This window comes from Suricata suricatta, chromosome 12 (assembly GCF_006229205.1).
Source record: "Suricata suricatta isolate VVHF042 chromosome 12, meerkat_22Aug2017_6uvM2_HiC, whole genome shotgun sequence".
Lineage (NCBI taxonomy): Eukaryota > Metazoa > Chordata > Mammalia > Carnivora > Herpestidae > Suricata > Suricata suricatta.
The window spans coordinates 39,113,350-39,132,628 of NC_043711.1; positions in this window are offsets into that span (position 1 = coordinate 39,113,350).

A 19,279-nucleotide genomic window follows, 5' to 3' on the forward strand; every position below is an offset into this window, starting at 1 on the left:
TCAAAACAGCACTTGACACGCAGGCTGGTATACAGTAGGAGCTCAAAACCTGAATGAACAAATTAGAATACACTCAGATCTCCCTGCAGCTCCCCTTCCTACTCGTTGTGTGACTCTGCTCAGTCCCTTAACGTCCCTGAGCTGCTGCTTCCCTCACCAGGACAATGGGCTAGGGCTGGTGAAAGTATAGACTAGACGTCTCGCTGCCCCTCAACTTAGCAAACTCAGGCGGTGGGGGCACCCTGTCTTTCGCAGTTGCTCATAGAGGGCAGGCATGCAAATGGAGGAGATATTTTACAGCGTTGAAAATCTGCAGCTTCTGTTGCACGTAGTTCCAGGTATGTCATATAGATGTTACTTTTCAGGAAGACAGGGCCGTGATGTGGTTAAGAGCTGCTGACCTGGAGGCCCATGACTCGGGTTCAAGTCCTGCCTGCACCCCTCGCTCCCTGTGGGATTCTGGGCAAGTCTGTGTGTACCACAGAGTTGCCATGCAGCCTGACGGAGATAAATCCCATGCAGTCCCTGGCACATAGTAGGTGCTCAGTTTGCCGTAGTCGTTATCACTGGTTTCCACTACCAGACCCTGTGAGGTGGATGACCAGAACCGTCCCCAGGGTGCAAAAGAGGAAACCCGAGCTGGCCAGGTGGAGAGGCGTGCCTGCCTCCGAACCAGAACTAGCCGTCTCCTGCCCCTGAGGCCCACCACAGCTGCCAGAAATAAGGTGGCGTATCGCTGTGCCTGCCTCCGCCCCTCACCCCGGTGGAGAAGTGAAACACAAACCCGCCGGCGTCAGAAAGAAGAGAAGGAACCAGCTGAGGTGAGGAGCGTCAACTAGCCCCCAAATCCTGTCAAAAGGACAGTCCAGGACAAGGTCAAGTCCAGGGCGGCGAGAGGGCGGAGGCGGTGGGAGGATAGTGTGACAAGAAGAGGTCTGGTGGCTGAGTCGGCCAGTGGCAAGGGGTGAAAAGCCGATCCTGAGATCCTGAGAATGCGGAAGGAAGCCCTTTTATCAGCGTTAACAAGAACAGAGGGGGAAGTTGTTTGCATCTGGCCAGATACCTCGCTCTGACCTCCTGTCTCTAAGCGAAGGGTCCCTGCAACTTTGCTTTCAAAAGTCTCTTGGGAGAAAACACATGGCCCGGATTCTTAGAAGCTGCCCTCACACTCACTGCACAAACATCTCTCAGTGGCTCTTGGACCAGCTGTGCCTTCAGCCTCTAGTTAGAGCGGACATTTCCCATGCTTCCAGCCTGTCCATCTTACAGGTAAAAACTGAGGCTGCAACCTAGCCTCTGTGGTCCACGTGACCAGAGAAGACCCTAGTGTCTTCACCTGCCAGGCCTGTTTTCCCATCTGCAAAGTGGAGCTGTTGAGGCCACATCTTCATTTCAGCCCTTTGTCTGCTCTCCCTCCAGAGCAAAGGGTGTGGAATTTGAAGGCAAAAGTCACCCTGATCCAATGGTGTAGATTAGTCAATAACCGAGCCCTGAGGTCAGCCTCTGGAAACAGTCGGAAGAGGGCCCAGGGATCTGAGATTCCCAACCCCACAGGCAAGCAGAAGTGTTCCCTCCCACACGGGGCCACCTCCCTTCCTGAGCAATTCTGCTCCGATTCTGTGGGTGAACGCAGCTGTGCTTTCTGCAGAGGCCCGATGCGCCCAGCACGTTGTAGGCCTTGGAGCAGGCAGGGTGCCCCGTCAGTATCGAGCACTCGCTGAGCGCCAGCCAAGAGTAACCAGGCCTCTCCTCCTCACAACAGCCCTAGGGAAGGCACACATGCTCCCGACACGCATTTTGTACTGGTGGAACCTGAGGCCCAAGGAGGCACCTTGCCCAGGGTCACGGACAGGTGACAAAGCAGAGCTCAAACCCAATCTTACTGACTCCTTCTGACGGAGCACGCCGCTGAAATCAACACCAGGTGATTAAAAGATGTATAATTTTCTTGCTTTTTTTTAATGGTTTATTGTCAAATTGGTTTCCATATAACACCCAGTGCTTCTCCCCACAAGTGCCCCCCTCTTATAATGAACACACGGATTACTCAAATTTAAAAGGGAGTAACCAATAAAAGTATTTACAGATAACACGATCTATTGTATGGAATTTGATTTAAAGGAATCCAGTTTGGGGGGGAATAGAAATAAAGCAACATTGTGCAAGAATTGATGTTTCTTGAAGTTGGATATTGGGTATGCGTTTGTTTACGTTGTTCTCTCCCATTGTGAGCATGTTTGAAGATGTCCCTGATTGTTGAAAAACGTAATTTACATTTAACATGGAAAAAGCAAGTAACTCAGGATAAATGAACCAGCCCTGGAAAGGCCCTGCCTCCCAAGGGTGGGGGTAGTGTCTCACCCCACCCCACAGCTGAAAGCACTTTATGGGCGCCTGGAGAAGGCATTCATTATGGCCTCCTGGTTCTGCTCTCCCCAGACCGCAGGGGCCCTCTCCGCCTCCAAGAGAACAGTCTGCCCCCAAAGTGCCAGCCAAGTGCAGATGCATGTTCGGGCTCCTGAAGCCGTACTGCGGTCTTGTGACAGAGCTTGGAACCATATGTGGCTCATGTTCACCCAGGCAGGAGACTTGGGGAGTCTTGTAAATGTGCCAGCAAAGGCACAGGGACTGTGCATGGTCCGAGACAGAACCTGGACAAGAGGAGATCACTGACTTCCCAACCAGGGTCAAGTGTCTGGGAGTGGCCCCTCTCCACAGGCCCCGAAGGTCTAGTGCACTCTGCAACCTTCACTCAGTGCGCCCTGGGGGTCCACTGGTCCTTCTGGACTCCCCCGGAAACAAGGATACCTCCTGTTTACAACCGTCCTTGCCTGCACCTGCTCCTCCCTCAGACAAGTGGAATTCACCTCTCTGTTGGCCTTCATTATATTAAGCTACAATCAGGTATTTATTCAATAATTGTTTACTGAGCACCAACTATATGCACTGGGCTTATAGCACATAGCAAGCAGGTAGATGGATGATAGATGGCATTGGTAACATACAGCACATGACAGACATGGTCCCTATACTCCAAGAGCTCCTAATTTCCTAGGGGAGAAAGGCAATAACCAGCTCTTAATACAATTAATCACTGAGTTAGATTTCTGACAAGTGCTTTAGAGAAGTACAGAGGCTGTGCAGGCACATAAGGAAGAACGAGATCTAATGGAGGGAGGGCATGCAGAGGATTCAACGAAGGCTTCTTGGAGAGAATGTCTAAACTGGAGATTTGAGGCATTCCCTAGCCCAACAGGGAAAGGGGTTATTCCTGACAGAGGGAACAGCATGTGCAAAGGGCAGAAGCATGGCTTGTTGAAGGAAGTGAAGGAACACAGTATGGACTATGTTGTCCTTTTTAAAAGAAAAAAATTTTTTAAGTTTATTTATTTATTTTGAGAGAGAGAGAGAGAGAGAGAGAGAGAGAGAGAGCACAAGTGTGCTCACTCCAGCAGGTGTGGGGCAGGGATAGAATCCCAAACGGGCTCCAGGGGCTGCCAGCACCCAGCTGACTTGACTCAGGGCTCAAACTCACTAACCATGAGATCCTGTGACCTGAGCTGAGATCAAGACCTGGAGGCTTAACCGGCTGAGCCACCCAGGTGCTGGACCTGTACTGTGTAGTCTTAAGGAGTACACGGGAGAGTTAAGGCTGATAAGGTTCCCATGAGGTTGTGTGTGTATGTAAACATTGTTCTTTGAAGCCTAAATTGGTCACTCTGGTTGTAGGGGGCTGCATGGCTCAGAGCAGGGCAAATGTGCACGCTGCAGGGCATGGGCTAGCTCATGAGGCACACTTGTGAGAATTAGGAGAAAGCATCCTTCTAGGAAGACACCGCCCTCTAGACTCATGCCTAGGAAATGGAGCCTAGCCTGAATTTCAGCACCTGTTATCTCTGAGTCTGTACCCTTGTGCCATCAACAACCCGTACAACTGTGCACAATGGACATGGATTCTGGGAAATAAAGACATCAGAATACTGTAGAACTTTTGTAGACAAATCTTCCTCCTCCACTTTCAGTACCTTGAATTCTGAGTTCTCAAGCTCCATATTCATCTTTGTAACCCCAGTGTACAAAGGACATGCTCCAGATGTTTGCTGAATGGATCGTTTTTTTTTTCATTAGACTTTCTGTACTCTTGTTCTTTTCTACTTAATTAATAATGCCTTCCTTTTAATGCACACCTACTAGGTGTTAGGAAGCACTGTGTTAGACACTTTGTCTTTTTAGTCTTCCAAATATCTTAGCCTCTATCCATTTGATGGTGACTATGGCCAGGGTCACAGAGCTAAGAAGGTGGGCAGGGGGCAGGTCATACTATGTGTGAATCTTTTAAGTCCTGAACCTGGAGAGGGGTGTGGGAGGCATACCTCCTGGTAAAGATTCTTGTGGTTGAATCTCTAAACTTTGAACTCTAGAATGTCAGAGCTGAAATGGACCATTTGGGGTCTCATTTTACAGAGGGGTCAGAAAGGGCCAGAGGAAGGCTGGAAATTGCTCGAGGTCACTGAGTCAGAGCCAGAGCAGGACTAGAAACCAGGTCCTTTGACAGGTTTGGATGAAGTAAATGGATCTCAGGAGTGCAGATTAGAAGAGAAAGACGAATGGGGGAAACAGTTCTCTCCAGATGCTATCTGACTGCGATGGTTATCGGTGAGGCTGCCTGGGGGTTAGCGCAGGACACAGAGGCCTTGGAGACTATCTAAAGGGGAAGAGAAGGTAGAGAAAACAGGACTTCCTCTAGGAATGGGTGGGTCTCTAAACTGGAATCCATCTGGGTCCAGCCTGGCCAGACATAAAGTGCACTCTCTTGTTCTGGGCTTGCTCACCCTGGAGACCCTTGGCCACCAGGCAACAGTCTTCACCCACAGCCTGCTCTCGGGCAGAGGGTGAAGGCAGAGAGAAGGCCTAGTTCCCTGTCCCCAGGCCTCCCTGTCCCCAGGGCCTGGGCCTCAGGACTCTCTACTGGGGGTGGGGGGTGGGGGCTGTGCTCCAGTTCTCCCCGGGGGCTTTCCTGGCCCTGGGCCTGCATCACAGCCCCTCATAGGTCACATTGCCTCGGGTCCCACCACCATTGCCCTGAGGTGGAAAATCCCTCTGAGCCTGAGCAGCCCGTGACCATGAAGGCAGGAAACTGTGACACGGAGGCACGCAGGGTGTGAGGTTTATTCTTGGTGTGTGGTTGGAAAGGGCGGGGCTGAGCAGGGGTGGAGTGGGATGGGATCATCAGGAGAGAACAGAGAAATCCAAAAAGAAGGAACCCCAGAGAATTTCAGACTAGTTTGCTTTCCCAGAGTGTCACCTTTGCTTCTGGCTCCCGGGACTGTCTCCCTACCTTGAGACTCCATGGCACCTCTTGGGGGACATCTTAGGATCTAGGGTCCAGCTCCTGAATTCAGAGAGCCCAATCTGTGGGACTGGGGAGTAGTCGCAGTGGTAGTAATGCAAGTAACAGTTGTCATTAATCACACACTTTCTAGATGTCAGGTTTTGGGTACCTAGTACAGTGCCTGGCACACAGGAGGTCTTCAGTAAAGGCAGTCTTCTTTTAATCCACATATCTACTTAAGAAGTAGGTATTAGAGGTGCCTGGGTTGCTCAGTCATTTAAGCATCTGACTTCAGCCAGGTCATGATCTCATGGTCTGTGGATTCAAGCCCTGTATCAGTCTCTGTGCTGAAAGCTCAGAGTCTGGAGCCTACTTCAGATTCTGTGTCTCCCTCTCTCTCTTCCCTCCTGCTTGTGTGTCTGTCTACCAAAAATAAATAAACATTCAAAAAGTTAAAAAAAAAAACTATTAATCCCATTTTGTAGATGGAATAACTGAGGCTCAAAGTGCATAAATCATTCCCCAATGTCATACAGCTATTCATTTGTCCATGGACTCAGCGAATACTTATTGATCCCTCCTGTGTGGTGGTTACTGTCCTAGATGAGAGGAATAGAGCCCTGAGTACAGTTCCTGTCACCAAGTTCATCTGCGTATGTTCTAGAGAAGGGTGAACAAATAAGCAGGTCAGCAAGGAAAACAATTGTAGATTGGGATAGGAGGCCAGCAAGGCGAGGAAGTGGAGAGTGTGACGGTGATGGTGTTTTAGAAAAAATGGTAAGGCAAGGCTGTTTTCAGAGGTGCCATATGAACTATGGTTGGATGGGTGAGAAGGAGCCTGGGAAAGGTTGTTTTCATCAGGACTAACAGTGAGAGCAAAGGCCCTGGGGTGGGAAAGAACCCAGTGGTTTTCCAGGAGGTCCAAGAAAGGACTGATGTACGAAGGGAGTAGTGGGGGGTGGGGGGGAGGTGCGGAGGCGGGAGGGGGTGTGCAGCAGGGACCGGGTCACAGCATCTTCTGGGCCATGGGAAAGGGACAGCTTTGTCAGGGGCTCTCCGTAGCAGAGGCTGGCTTTTAATCCATAAATTTAGCCTCCATGGCCAGTGCAGGCTCTGCCCCTGTGGCCCAGGCCTCAGTCCTGACTCCCCTAGGTCCCGTCCACTGGCAGAGTCGGGATGTACACTCAGGAGCCTCCCAGGCCTGCTGGTTCCCCATTGAACAACAGAAACAAACTCGAGTTATCAGACGATCAGGCCTAAGGAAGCCGTTCCAACCCAAGACGTGGCCTTCCTGTCTCCCTGCAGACTTCCAGGTCTCCTCTCTGCCTCCACTTACCAGTCCCTCACGGTGGAGTCGGGATTGGCCTCACCCGGGTTCGGATCCTACCCTCATTACCAGTGGGACAGTGGGCAAGGGGTTTAATCACCTCTCTGACTGCCCCCTCACCCCCTCAGTTGTGGAGTGGGCTAATCCCTGTCTGCCCTCAGGGGCGTGTGGGCAGCAGACAACAGGATAGGCGTACTATCAGCAAACATGGGTCTGCTCTGGGTCACGCATGTGCTCGTTGTTTTAAGGGCATTAACTCACTTTATCCTTGTATCAACAGCATGGGATCAGTATTGTCAGCAGAGCCAGCTTCGCGGGTGTGTGGCCTGTGCAGTCACACAGGACCGCCCCGCACGTCAGAGGGCCCTACATATTGTTTTATACTCAGCCATTGCTATCTTGAAATTCTTAGTTTTTCAACAAGGGGCCCCACATTTTTATTTTTGCCCTGAGCCCTACAAATTAGGCAGCTGGTCCTCCTTATTATATATTCATCCGTATATTCAAGAGGTACTTACTAAGCTGGGCATGGTTTAAGGCCCTGAGGAGGCAGGAGTGAGCAAACAGAACTCCCTGCCCTCATGGAGTTTACTTTGTGTCATTTGCCAGAGAGAACCGAGGTTCAGAGAAGGTTAGCACCTGCTCAAGGTCACACAGCGAGTAAGGCAGTGCCTAGGTTCCAACTCAGAGCTCATAACTGCAATACCGTCCATCCCCATCCCTACCCAGCCTGCCCCAGTGTAAGGCTGGGAAGTGTTTAACAGGGTGCCCAGCAGAGAAATAGGGAGTACTGTTGTTCTATGAGCTTTAAATGAATTAATGCATTTAGTTACAACAATCCCACCTTAGAGACAAGGAAGTGAAGTCTTAGAAGAGGTTAAATAATTTGCCCAGAGTCGCAGTGCTGGTAAAACACAGGGTTGAGATTAGAAACTCAAGGCCACTGGCCTATGCCACGCTCCTAGCTGCTCCAGCATGTTGCCTTTTGAAGTAATCATTCAGAAAATGATGACTTGTATGATTATTTTAATCACCACCGTTTTCATTTTTGTCTCTGGAGCCCCTGTGCACTCGTGACCCAAATCACTTTGTGCAGAATGAAAGGTTAACACATGAATGAGCAGATTCATTCCACGTGTGCGTCGTGTTGCCACAGCACCCCAACCGTGTGTCCTTGGCACCCAGCTTGTCTGTCTTGCCTTGAGCCAGTGATGAAATCTCTCCGTGCTCAGGATGTAGAAAACAGGGTCGTACCTTCCAGTAAACAGGCCAGGGCTTGAAGGGTGGGGTGCTCCGGGGAGTTCACGGTGATGCTTATCACCGAGTGAAAGCCTTTCTTTTCCTCCTTATGAGATGGCGGATGACGTCATACTGGGGCTCCTGTGGCAGCGGTCCCCTCCCCTAGGGGCTGTCACTTTTCAGAGGGTCTCAGCTCCCATGCTTGGGCTGATTGGAGGACTGTGTCAGTCGGGCAGGCTGTAAGCACTGGGTGTTTCCCAGAGCTCAGAAAGAGACTCCTGCCGAGACTTCACATCCTGCTCACTGATGCCTGACATCCCTCCTCATTCATTCATTGTTCAGTGAGTACTTATTGGGTGCCTCCTACATGTCAAACAGTGTTCTAGAAACTGGGAAGTAAAACAGAACCCCCCCCCCAAAAAAAACCCAAAAATATAACCCTTTGCCCTCAGGGAGCTTATATTCTTGTCTAAGAAGTTTCCACTGGAAATTCTTTTGAATGGATGACAGACATTAGGAACTTTACCTTGTTGGGTGCCGGATATTTTTTCACTCATAAATATAATTGAGTTTTGTCTAGGACGCAGTTAAGGCATTTTTTAAATCATTTCAGGTGGGAGAATAAATCTGGGGAGACAGGCTATAGGCCTGGGGGAGGGAAGATGAAAAAGTCCATTAGTTATTTATACCTTCCTGTGAATGAATTTATAAGATTCTTTCTGAAGCATTGTAGTAACTGGAAGGGAAGCGCTGCTAGACACTGGAGTAGAAGGTAGGACTCAGAAGAAAAATCCAAAAATGCTCTTATAGCCATTATTTCATTTGAACTCATCACAATCTTGCAAATCGGCCAACAAGTCAACAGCTTCTATGTCCATTTAAAAAAATGTTTTTAATGTTTATTCATTCTGGAAACACAGAGCATGAGTGGGGGAGGGACAGAGAGAGAGAGAGGGAGACACAGAATGGGAAGCAGGCTCCAGGCTCTGTGCTGTCAGCTCAGAGCCTGACGTGGGGCTCCAACCACGAACCGTGAGATCATGACCTGAGCCGAAGCCGGACACTTAACCGACTGAGCCACCCAGGCGCCCCTTCTATCTTCATTTTATAGATGTGGGATAGTTGGACAGCTCAGGTGACTGGCTGGAAGGCAGACAGCTGGTTAAGACCCAGGCCTACTCACGTCCTCCCTAGAGTTCCTTCCAACAAACCTTGGGTCAAGGGCCATCGTCCAGCGAGGGAGAACAAAGGGCATCTGCGATCCTCAGCCCTTGTGCTGACTTGGGTATTTCACACACCACTGGCTTTGCCCCTTCTACATCAGGTTTTCTGAGAAAAGAGCCTCAGGGCAGAAGCCAGTACAGCTCAGGTTCCCCTGCCACCTGCCACCCGCCCCCACCAACAGCCCCTCAAGCAAGGTTAGGAAGAATGTTGACTCCTTAAGGGAAGGGACTGCATCCCTTTGGTTACCCCCAGGGGGTGAGGTGTAGGTGAGCAATGTCTCCAATAGAACCTGACCCCTGGTAGGTTTTCAAGAACTATCTGTTGAACAACAAAACACGAAGGAATGGATTTGGGCATTAAATAGACCATAATAAACACCTGCCTCAGTTACTTCATCTGTAAAATGGAGACAGAGATTCCTTGCCTTTTAATGCTGTTTTTAAATCTTGTTGATGTATTTTATTCTCCATGAGGGCAGGGGTCAGGGGGGTTTTGTCTATTTTATTTAAGTACTGCTGTATCCCCAGTATCTTAAATAGGACCTGTCACACAGTAGGTCCTTAAGAAATATGTGTTGGGTGAATGGACAAGAGTGAAACATCAAGGCGTTAGTGAATGTGTGCCTAAACAGGACCTAGCAGCACTGTGGTTAAGAGCAGGGAATTTGAAGTCAGACCCAACTCTACTGCTTATTAGCTGTATGACCTCCGAAAAAGGTCTCTGAACCTCAGTTTCCCGAGGATATATAATGAAGAGAGTCATCTTCTCTGCATAAGGTGTCCTGAAGGTTAAGTGAGTTCCTATGTATAACAGGCTTAGTACAGTACCAGGAATAAAAAAAAAATGCTCCAAAGTTATTAAAGTTTTCATATGTCTAAGAGTGAGGGTGCATATTTTTAAGGGTCAATTTTCTCCAAAAGGACTTTTACCTCCGAGACTACCCCCCAAACCCTCAGAGGTTGTTCTCCTGAAAGATGAGGCTGCATGGAGAATGAATTTCTGTCAAATCATGTGTTGGCAACTTAGAAACCCCTTGAGCCTACAGGGCAGCGCCTCATCGTGCCCTGTGCCAGCTCACTTAGACACGCCTGGATTCACTGTGGGGGCGCCAGCCTCTGCTCAGCGCCCTGGTCTTCAGCAGCCCTTTGAAATTGGGATGTGCCTCCTCATGTCTTGTTGGCCCGGCCTCAGAGCTAACAAGCAGCCTGTTCCTGCACTAGGGTAAAGTGAGTGCTCGAGAGATCCCCCATGGAGATAGTGAGTGAAACCCAGTCCCCCGTGAAGGCAGCCAGCAGATAAAGTGACCGCCCCAGGCTCTACCATTCCCACTGGGGCCCGTCCACTCTCACCCGTGGATCGGGACTAATGCATAGGCCAGAGTTTTGGGCTTCCTGGACTCAGCTTCTTGAACCCATGGGTGTCATAAATATTTGTCAGTTTTTGCCTTAGAAACTTTGGTCATTATCAAGGGAGATTGTGTGGCTTTGAAAAGAAGCCAATGCGGCTGACCTTGCTGTAGACTGCAAGGGGGGGGAGCAGTCCCGAAGGTGATTAGACAAGCCTCTGACACCGAGGGTGAGGATTCAGAAGATAAGGCAGGAAGGGTGCTGGTCACAGAGAAAACTCTCAACTTATGAGAGCAATTATTATGTTGATTTCAGAGGGAGATTCCAGACCTCAGTGTCCATATTTCCTTTTGACATTCAAAAGTCTATCCCAGGTTTGAGGCTCTTTCATACCTCACTTCTTTGGAGATCTTTCGGAGCTTAAGTTTCTCAGGCCTCACCACTTCTCTGTGACTTCCCTCCCCATCTGCTCCTCACTGCTGCAAGCTCCCCTTGAACACAGGTGTACGTGTGTGTCTGCAACTAGCTGGTGTGCTTTCATTCATTCATTCAGAAATAGGCAGTATGGTCCAATGGTTAGGAGTGCACCTGAGAGCCAGATGGCTAGAGGTCACTCTGACACTTGCAAGCCTACCCGCTTACAGGTAAAGGGTGACCTACCCACTTACTCTGTCTCAGTCCTCTCTCACCTCCAAAATAGGCCCAAGAGTACCAACTTCATGAGGCTGGGTGATAGTCAGCCTAATGAATACCCACAAAGCATTAGAACAGTGCCTGGCACAGAGTAAGCGCTCAGTAAATTAGATGCACACATACTGTTCTGAGTCTCTAACAGCCAAAGCGAAAAGGAGAAATGTGTCGTGATGAATCTGGGGCTAAGTCGTGCAAGCACAGGAAAAGCAGAAGTGCAGCCAGACCTTGGGACAGCTGAAGGGCTTCCCCATGCTCTGACTGTGTCTCTTTCTGTCTCTCCCATCCTGTCTGCCTGTCAGCTTCATTCCCTCACAGTAGCCCCTCTATGTGGCAGGAAACGTGGCCACCAAAGTATCCTGTTTCCTTAGAGAGAAACTGAATTTTCTTCCCTAAATTCAATCCTCCCTCCCCCAAAAAAATCCCAGGGAAAAATTCTGATTGGCCCAGCTTGGGTCATGTGTTTATTCCCTCCCCCAGCCCCAATAATCCGCTATGGGGGGAGGGGGGAAGATGGAGTCGCACAGCACAGACACAGCCACCAGGGGGCCTTTACCCAGGGATCAGGAACCCCCCCTTCCCATGAGGGAAGCCCCTGCTTCAGCCCCTGAGAACATCTGATACTGTCTTCTAAGCAGACTTGGCACTTTTATTGTGTACTGGCTGGAATGAATGTCATTTCCCCGAGTAAACTGTAAGTTTCATAAGAATAAAAATGATGTTGGATACTATTCTCATCCTTCCTTCCCTCCCACCCTGCTGGTCACACACAGGATGGCAACATGAAGCACACCGCTAGTCACATGGTCATGGAATGTCCCAGATAAGGAAAGAGGTTGGAGAACTAAGGCACAGAGACAGCAATTTGCCCAAGGTCACACAGCTCCAACTAGACTCCAGGTCACTTGCCCTGTGATTTCTGATAGCTTTCCCTTGCTTCTAGGGTTAAGACTCCAGACCTCATCCTTACAAGGAAACCTCCACCCAGGCCAGGCACTTCCTGCCTCCCCAGGCTTATCTCATACATTCTATACATCTCCCAGGGGGTTATTACTTGTATGATTTTTATAGCTGCCCGAGGCGCCCATACTGGTCCACTTTCCTTTCATTAGAGATAAAGGGATTTGTGCCTCTGCATTCCTGCCAGAGTGGCTTTCTTTCTGAGACTTGCCTCACTCCCCTCACCTCCAGGGCTTTTGCACTGTGGCTTCCTCTGTGTGGAACACTCTGTTGGTTTGCTGGGGCTGCCACGACCCAGGACCACAGACTGGGTGACTCACACGGCAGACATTTATGTGCTCAAGTTTCGGAGGCTAGAAATCCAGAATCCAGATATCAGCCTGGTCGATTCCTGCTGAGGGCTTGGAGGGAGAGTGTGTTCCAGGCCTCTCCCTGCATCACGTCTGTCTCTGTGTCCAAACTGCCACTTTTTATAAGGACACCAGTCATACTGGATGAAGGCCCAGCCTAATGACCAGATTAACCTGCTCACTTCTGTAAACACTCTCTTTCCAAATAAGGTCACTTTCCAAGGTATTGGGGTATTAGAACCCTGACATCTTTGGGGAGGGGGACACAATTCAACCCAAAACAAGCACCATGTTTACCCTCTTCCCCCCTCCAGTCAGCTCCTCCTTATCTACTCCATCTCAGGCAAGCTCTCTGACAGCAGGCCCTGCTGTCTTCTCTTGCGCACTCCTCCCTCATATTGGTCGAGGATTGTTGGCATCTGCTCCTGTAATTATCTGGCAGGCACCCGTGTCGCCCTCAGACTCTCCACTTCCCAGAGGTAGGAGCATGACTGGTCTGTGTACCTGCTACAGCCCCAAAGCCCAGAACCTGGCCTGAATGGATGGTAGATGGAGAGAGGGGAGTCTTCGCTAGTCACAAAAATGAAGAGGAGGTGGAAGCCAGAGCCTCAGAGGCAGTGAGGTTAGTGTTGCCTCGGGAGAGAAAGAATTTGTTCCATGAGCCACCAAGGGCCTAAACCCCACCCGCACACCCCCTTCCCACCTTTGAGGAGTGGTCATCGCCTCCCCTCTCCCCCAGTTTCACTGCAGAGCTGTGCACGGAAGGCTTCGTGAACCTCAGGGAAGCTGGAGGTGAGTCAGAAGGGACTGTAAAGTGAACAGCTCTGAAACCTAACCCCTGGCACGGAGCTGGGAGGGGGGCACGTTCATGGAAGGTGATGGTGTTTGCTCTAAGATTTGAGGGGCCCTATGCAGCAGCATCTGAAGCATTCTAGTTGGCAAAGGGCCAAGTGTGCCCCAAACTCCAGATACTTGGGCTCGCTGTGACCGTGGCCTGCAAAAGGTGGCAGGATGCACTCCACTGGGCACACCCCTTCCGCAGTGAGCCTTCCACAGGCTCACCTGTGTTGGGGATGCAGGTATAACCTTTGTGGCCTCCACTTTCTCTGTGTACGAAAGATACCATTAGGCTCAATTGGAGCAACTCCACCTCTCCCCAGCAAGAGGATTCCAGTCCTGGGGCTTCCCAGGACCCCCCGGACACATGCCATAGGCAGTAGGATCCCAGAGGGAAAAACGAAGCCCTCCCAGAACCCAGCCCCGGACCAAGGCCAAGCTGGAAAAAGTGACTTCCCAGCCAGTCACCACGTTTTACCCCAGTGAAAGGCTGACTCATTGCAACAGGCCTGGGCTGGCTCAGACTCGAGCCGGTGGCTTGGAACATGCCTGGACAGTGAGCGCCTTGTCTGAAGGGCTGGTCCATGAGAAGCCATGGGTCAGGAGAGCCCAGGCCACTGCCCTGGGAAACACCCGAATGTGGCCTCACCAGCCGCCAGGGAAGTGACAGCAGGGGGGCCCCCCTCACCCCAGCAAACTTCCAGACGCTGGCATAGCACATGCTAGATAAGGCCTGGAGAGGCCCTAAGACCCCAGGGTGGGTTAAGCCCTAATGTCCTGAGACATAAAGGTCATGGTACCCTCTTCCCACAGGAAATTCAAACACAAAACAACGCTAAACAAAATAAATGTAGAAAAACTCAAAAAGGTCCTGATTTTCTTCGTGAGATTATCTCAATAGTTTCCTCTGAAATGTCAAAAAGAACTTATTTTCCAGGACTGGGGGCAGTGGGAGGGCTGGGGCTGCTTCCTCAGGGCCCTTGAGTGCACCTGTCGGTTAGCTCAGCACCAAGCGCAGAGTGCAGCCTGTCTCTGATGGATGCCCCAGACGCTCTTCTCTCTTCAGGACGTTGTCCATGTTGTCATCCAGGGCTCTTTGGCAAGGACTTTTGAGTCATATGTTGGCTTAATTCCTGGCTGTGCCATCTGTTTGCCATGTGACCTTGGGTAAGTCACTTGATCTCACTGAGTCTCAATTTCTGTACATGTAAAAATGGAAATTACACAAGGTAATGCACTCATAGTGCCCAGTATAATATTTAGCACAGCACACGGTATATATACTTGATATCTCCCAGCTTCTCCCTTTATCCCCTACAAAGCTTCTCTTGGGAAAGAATGTCATCAGTCATTTGCACTTTAGTGCAAATAAGCTCCTATATATGTCATTCCTTCTTTTCATTCACGTATCCAACACATGCTTGTGCATCTGTCATGTACCTGATTTGAACTAGGTGTTACATGGTCTGTGTACACAACAGTCTCTATAAGATCACCAATATGCCCATTTGGTCGTGGAGGACACTGAGGTTCGGGAAGGTGAAGGAATGTTTCCAAAGTCACACAGCAGATCCTAAGTTCACTTGTTCATTCAGGAAATATTGACTGAATTTTCGCTGTCATTCAGGGTCAATACTGGGGACACAGCAGTGAATGAGTTGGAACACTATCTTAAGACTCTCGTGGGCTACTCTGTGTATTTGTATCTTTTGTCATCACTCTCATTGTTCAAGTCCTGTTAAAAGCTTGTGCACGTGGGAAAAGAGAGCCGTCCCCTTCCGAACAAATGACTGTTCGATGGACTTACCTTCTTCCTCGAGTGCAAGGCTGAGCTGACAAATCAAAAAAGCCTCTTGCCCTTTCTTTCCATACCATTCTGGGACTCTGCTGAGTGCAGATCTCCAAGACTTCCCCTGAAGAATTCCATTCTTGTCCTTCCTTTGTGTGCTTCATGATATATATCACAGAAACAACACATGTCCATTACTTAAAAAAAGAAAATACAGAAAAGCAAACTTTCTCAGAGTAACAATAACTCTAAGTACTGCTAAGATGGTTAAAATTTTTGCTATACTGTCTGCCAGACCTTCCTCTTACGCAATTATAATATCATTAATGATAATAATGATGATAACACTAATTTTCACTAACCCTGAGCAGAACTTCCTCTGTGCCAGATACAGTTCTAAGCATCTTAGACTTTTTGGCTAATTTAATCCTTACAGCACTCAGTGAGCAGATTATTGCTGCCTTCATTTTTATAGGTATGGAAATTGAGGCAGAGAAAGAGAAAATTTAAAAGTATAGATGTTATTCTTAATTTAAAAATAGGATCATTCTGAAGATAGTTTTGTGACCTACTTTTACCCTTTAACAATAAATAAAAATAATAAATATATTTTCCCAACATACTTTTTCAGGGCTATTTAGTATTTCAGCTTGTACACAAACCATAAATGACTCAGTTGTTCAACCAGGTCATTCTTTCTGATTTTTTTTTTTTTACTATGACACAGAAATGTCCATCCTTGCAGCTAAATATCTGAACACCTAATTAATAACTTCCTTAGAATCACTCCTAGAAGTAGAACCTCTTGGTCGGAAGATGTACATGTTCCAAGGCTTCTGACGTCTCTTACGAACTGCCTCTCAGAGTTGCTTGAGAAATATTACCTACCACTGCCCATGGAACAGCTTTGGTAATGCCCATCAAAATGAAGCTGCCCAGGCTACTGACTAAGCAATCTCACTTCAAGGAGTTTACCCGCAAGTATTGTTGTACATGTACAAAATGATATGTGTATAAAATTACTCATTGCAGCCTTGTTGATAAGAGTAAAAGATCAGAAATAACCCAAATGTCCATAATAAGGAACTGGTCAAGTAAATGATAATACATCTATACCATGATACACTGTGCAGTTGTGAAAAAGCAGGAAAAGCTTTTCTGTGCATTCATTGGGTGGCTGCCACTATATAGTAAATTAAAAATAAGGGCAAAAGAGTGTAAGTAGCATGCTTTTTTTTTAAGTTTATTTATTTATTTTTGAGAAAGAGAGAGCATGAGCATGAGCAGGGAAAGAGCAGAGAGGGAAGGAGAGAGAATCCCAAGCAGGCTCTGCAGTGTCAGCACAGAGCCTGATGTGGGGCTCAAACTTACAAACCATGAGATCATGACCTGCGCTTAAATCAAGAGTCATACGCTTAACCAACTGAGCCACACAGGCACCCCAGCATGTTATTTTTGTATGAAGAAATGATAGCCCACATTCATATATGCACTTGTAAACATAAATAAGCACTAAGATAAGTAAAACAGTGTCTAGCTACCTACTTGTAGGTGGCTTTGGTGAGGCCAGAGGGACTGGATCAAAGAAGATGAATCAGGACATGAGAAAAATTTTTTTCATAGATCATTTTTTCTTTTTTAGATTTTGAAACCATTCTGTGCCTATACTTAGAATATTAGTCTTTAAAAATTGCCTTCCAGGAGATGTCAAGTGCAGTGTGGGCATTTTTGATAACTGTATGTTTCTGGTGACTGTACAGTTTGAAACACTATTTTTATCAAGTTCTATTTTAAAAAATTGTTTTCCAGTATTGTTAAATTATTTTAAATATGATAATGCTATTGTAGTATTTTTTTAAGAATGCTTAAATATTAAAATATTTATAAATGAAATTAGTTACTGTCCAGATTCGCTTCTAAACAATACATGAGCGGGGGAAGCAGAGCGGTAGATATATTACAGATGAAACTGATTGAGCATGAATTGAGGATTGTTAAGGCCAAGCGATTGATACAAAAAGGGTTCAGTATGCTGTTCTTTGTATCTTTTAAAAAATAATTTATCAAGGGGCTCCTGGATGGTTCAGTCAGTTAAGCAACCGACTTTTTGTTTTGACGCAGGTCGTGATCTCACAACTCATGGGTTCAAGCCCTGCATTTAGTTCTGTGTTGACAGCGCAGAGCCTGCTTGGGATTCTCTGTCTCCCTCTCTCTCTGCCCCTCCCCCATCTCTCTGTCAAAAATAAATATGCAAACATTAAAAATAATTTATCAAGATGAAATTCACATAAAATTAACCATTTAAAAATTTTTTAATGTTTTTATATTTATTATTGAGACAGAGAGAAACAGAACATAAGTGGGGGAGGGGCAGAGAGAGAGGGAGACAGAATCTGAAGCAGGCTCTAGGCTCTCAGCTGTCCGCACAGAGCCTGATGTGGGGCTCAAACCCACGAACTGTGAGATCATGACATGAGCCAAAGTCGGCCACTTAACCAACTGAGCCACCCAGGCGCCTCAAAATTAACCATTTTAAAGTGGACAATTCAGTTGGCACTTAGCACATTCACAAACATGTGCAACTACTCCCTCGATCTAGTTCCAAAATAGTTCCATCACTTCCAACTGAAACTTCTGTACCTAGGAAGTATTTTTTTCCTCATTTCTTCCTCCCTTCAGTCCCTGGAAACCACCCATCTTTGTTCTGTCACTGTGGATTTATCTAGTCTCAATATTTTATGTAAGTGGAATCACACAAGGTGCGACTTTTTGTGTCTGGCTCCTTTTATTGAGTGTAATGTTTTCGAAGTTCATCCATATTTTAAGATATATCAGTATTTCATTGCTTTTTAGTCTAATAATACATAGAGACCACATTTTGTTTATCCATTCATCCGCTGATGAACATTTGGACTGTTTCCACCTTTTGGCTACTGTGAATAATGCTATTATGAGCATGCATGTATATGTATTTTGTTGCAGTATCTGTTTTCAGTATTTTTGGATACCTCCCTAGGTGTCCAATTGCAGGGTTATATGGTAATTCTCTATTTAACTTTTTGAGGAAGCACTAAAGTGTTTCCCAAAGCAGCCGACACATTCTACATTCCCAATGGCAACGTATGGAGGTTTTAATTTCTCCACATCCTCGACAACACTTGTTATTTTCCGTTTTGTTTTTTCTTCATCACCGCCATCCTAGTGGGTGTGAAGTGATATCTCACTGTGGTTTTGATTTGCATTTCCCTGATGACTAATGATGTTGAGCATCTTTCATGTGCTTCTTGGCCATTTGTATATATTCTTTAGAGAAGTGTCTATTCAAGTCATCTATCTATTTTTAAATTGGGTCATTTTTCTTTTTGTTGTTTTTGTCTACTTTTATATATGTTTTAAATTCTCCATAGTAAAAAAGATGCAAAGATATTAGATATTTTATTTAAAACTTTAAAAAATGCTTTTTTTTTTTCCCCCGGAAAAAGAGTACTTTTCTCTCTTTCCCGCCCCCACACTTGAATTCCCCAGGGACCCTTGCATAATCCGTATCTCCATATGCCATTTGTAATACGATTTCAAAAAAATGTTTGTTCTTCAAACAAATAAATAAGCATACGTTTCTTCCCTTTAGCCTTTTCGGAGATGAACGGGGGATGGGAGAGCAGGCCTGGGACTTAGGAGTAACCAGAGGCTGGCTGTCACTTTGGCCTCAGCCTGAGGCTGACCCAGCTACCTAGCAGCTTGGTGATTCATTCCCTGATGTCCCACCTCAGTGTCTTTGCTAAGATTCCTGCGGGAAGGGAGGGTCCCATCTACAGCAGAAGAAACCTTCTGGGCTCAAATCCAGCCACATCACAAGACTGGATGGCCCAGGCGCGGGACAAGCATGTCAGTGGCTTCCATAGCCAATGGGAGAGGCTTCGCCCGGCTCATGTTCCGCTGTGGTAGTCGGGCCAAACAGATGGCTTGGGATAAACAGGGGGGTGGTGCTGGTTGGGGGGGTGGAGGTGGCTTTGAGTGGCCTCAGCCTCCCTCTGGATCCTAGAGAAAGAGGCAGAGGACATGAAGGCCATGCCTGAGGAGAAATGGGCTATAGCTTGGTGCCTTTCAAACGTGTGTGTGATTCTTTTAGCAGTGGAACTCTTGTTCACACAAATCATTACAATATAGAAGACAGAGAAAAATGAA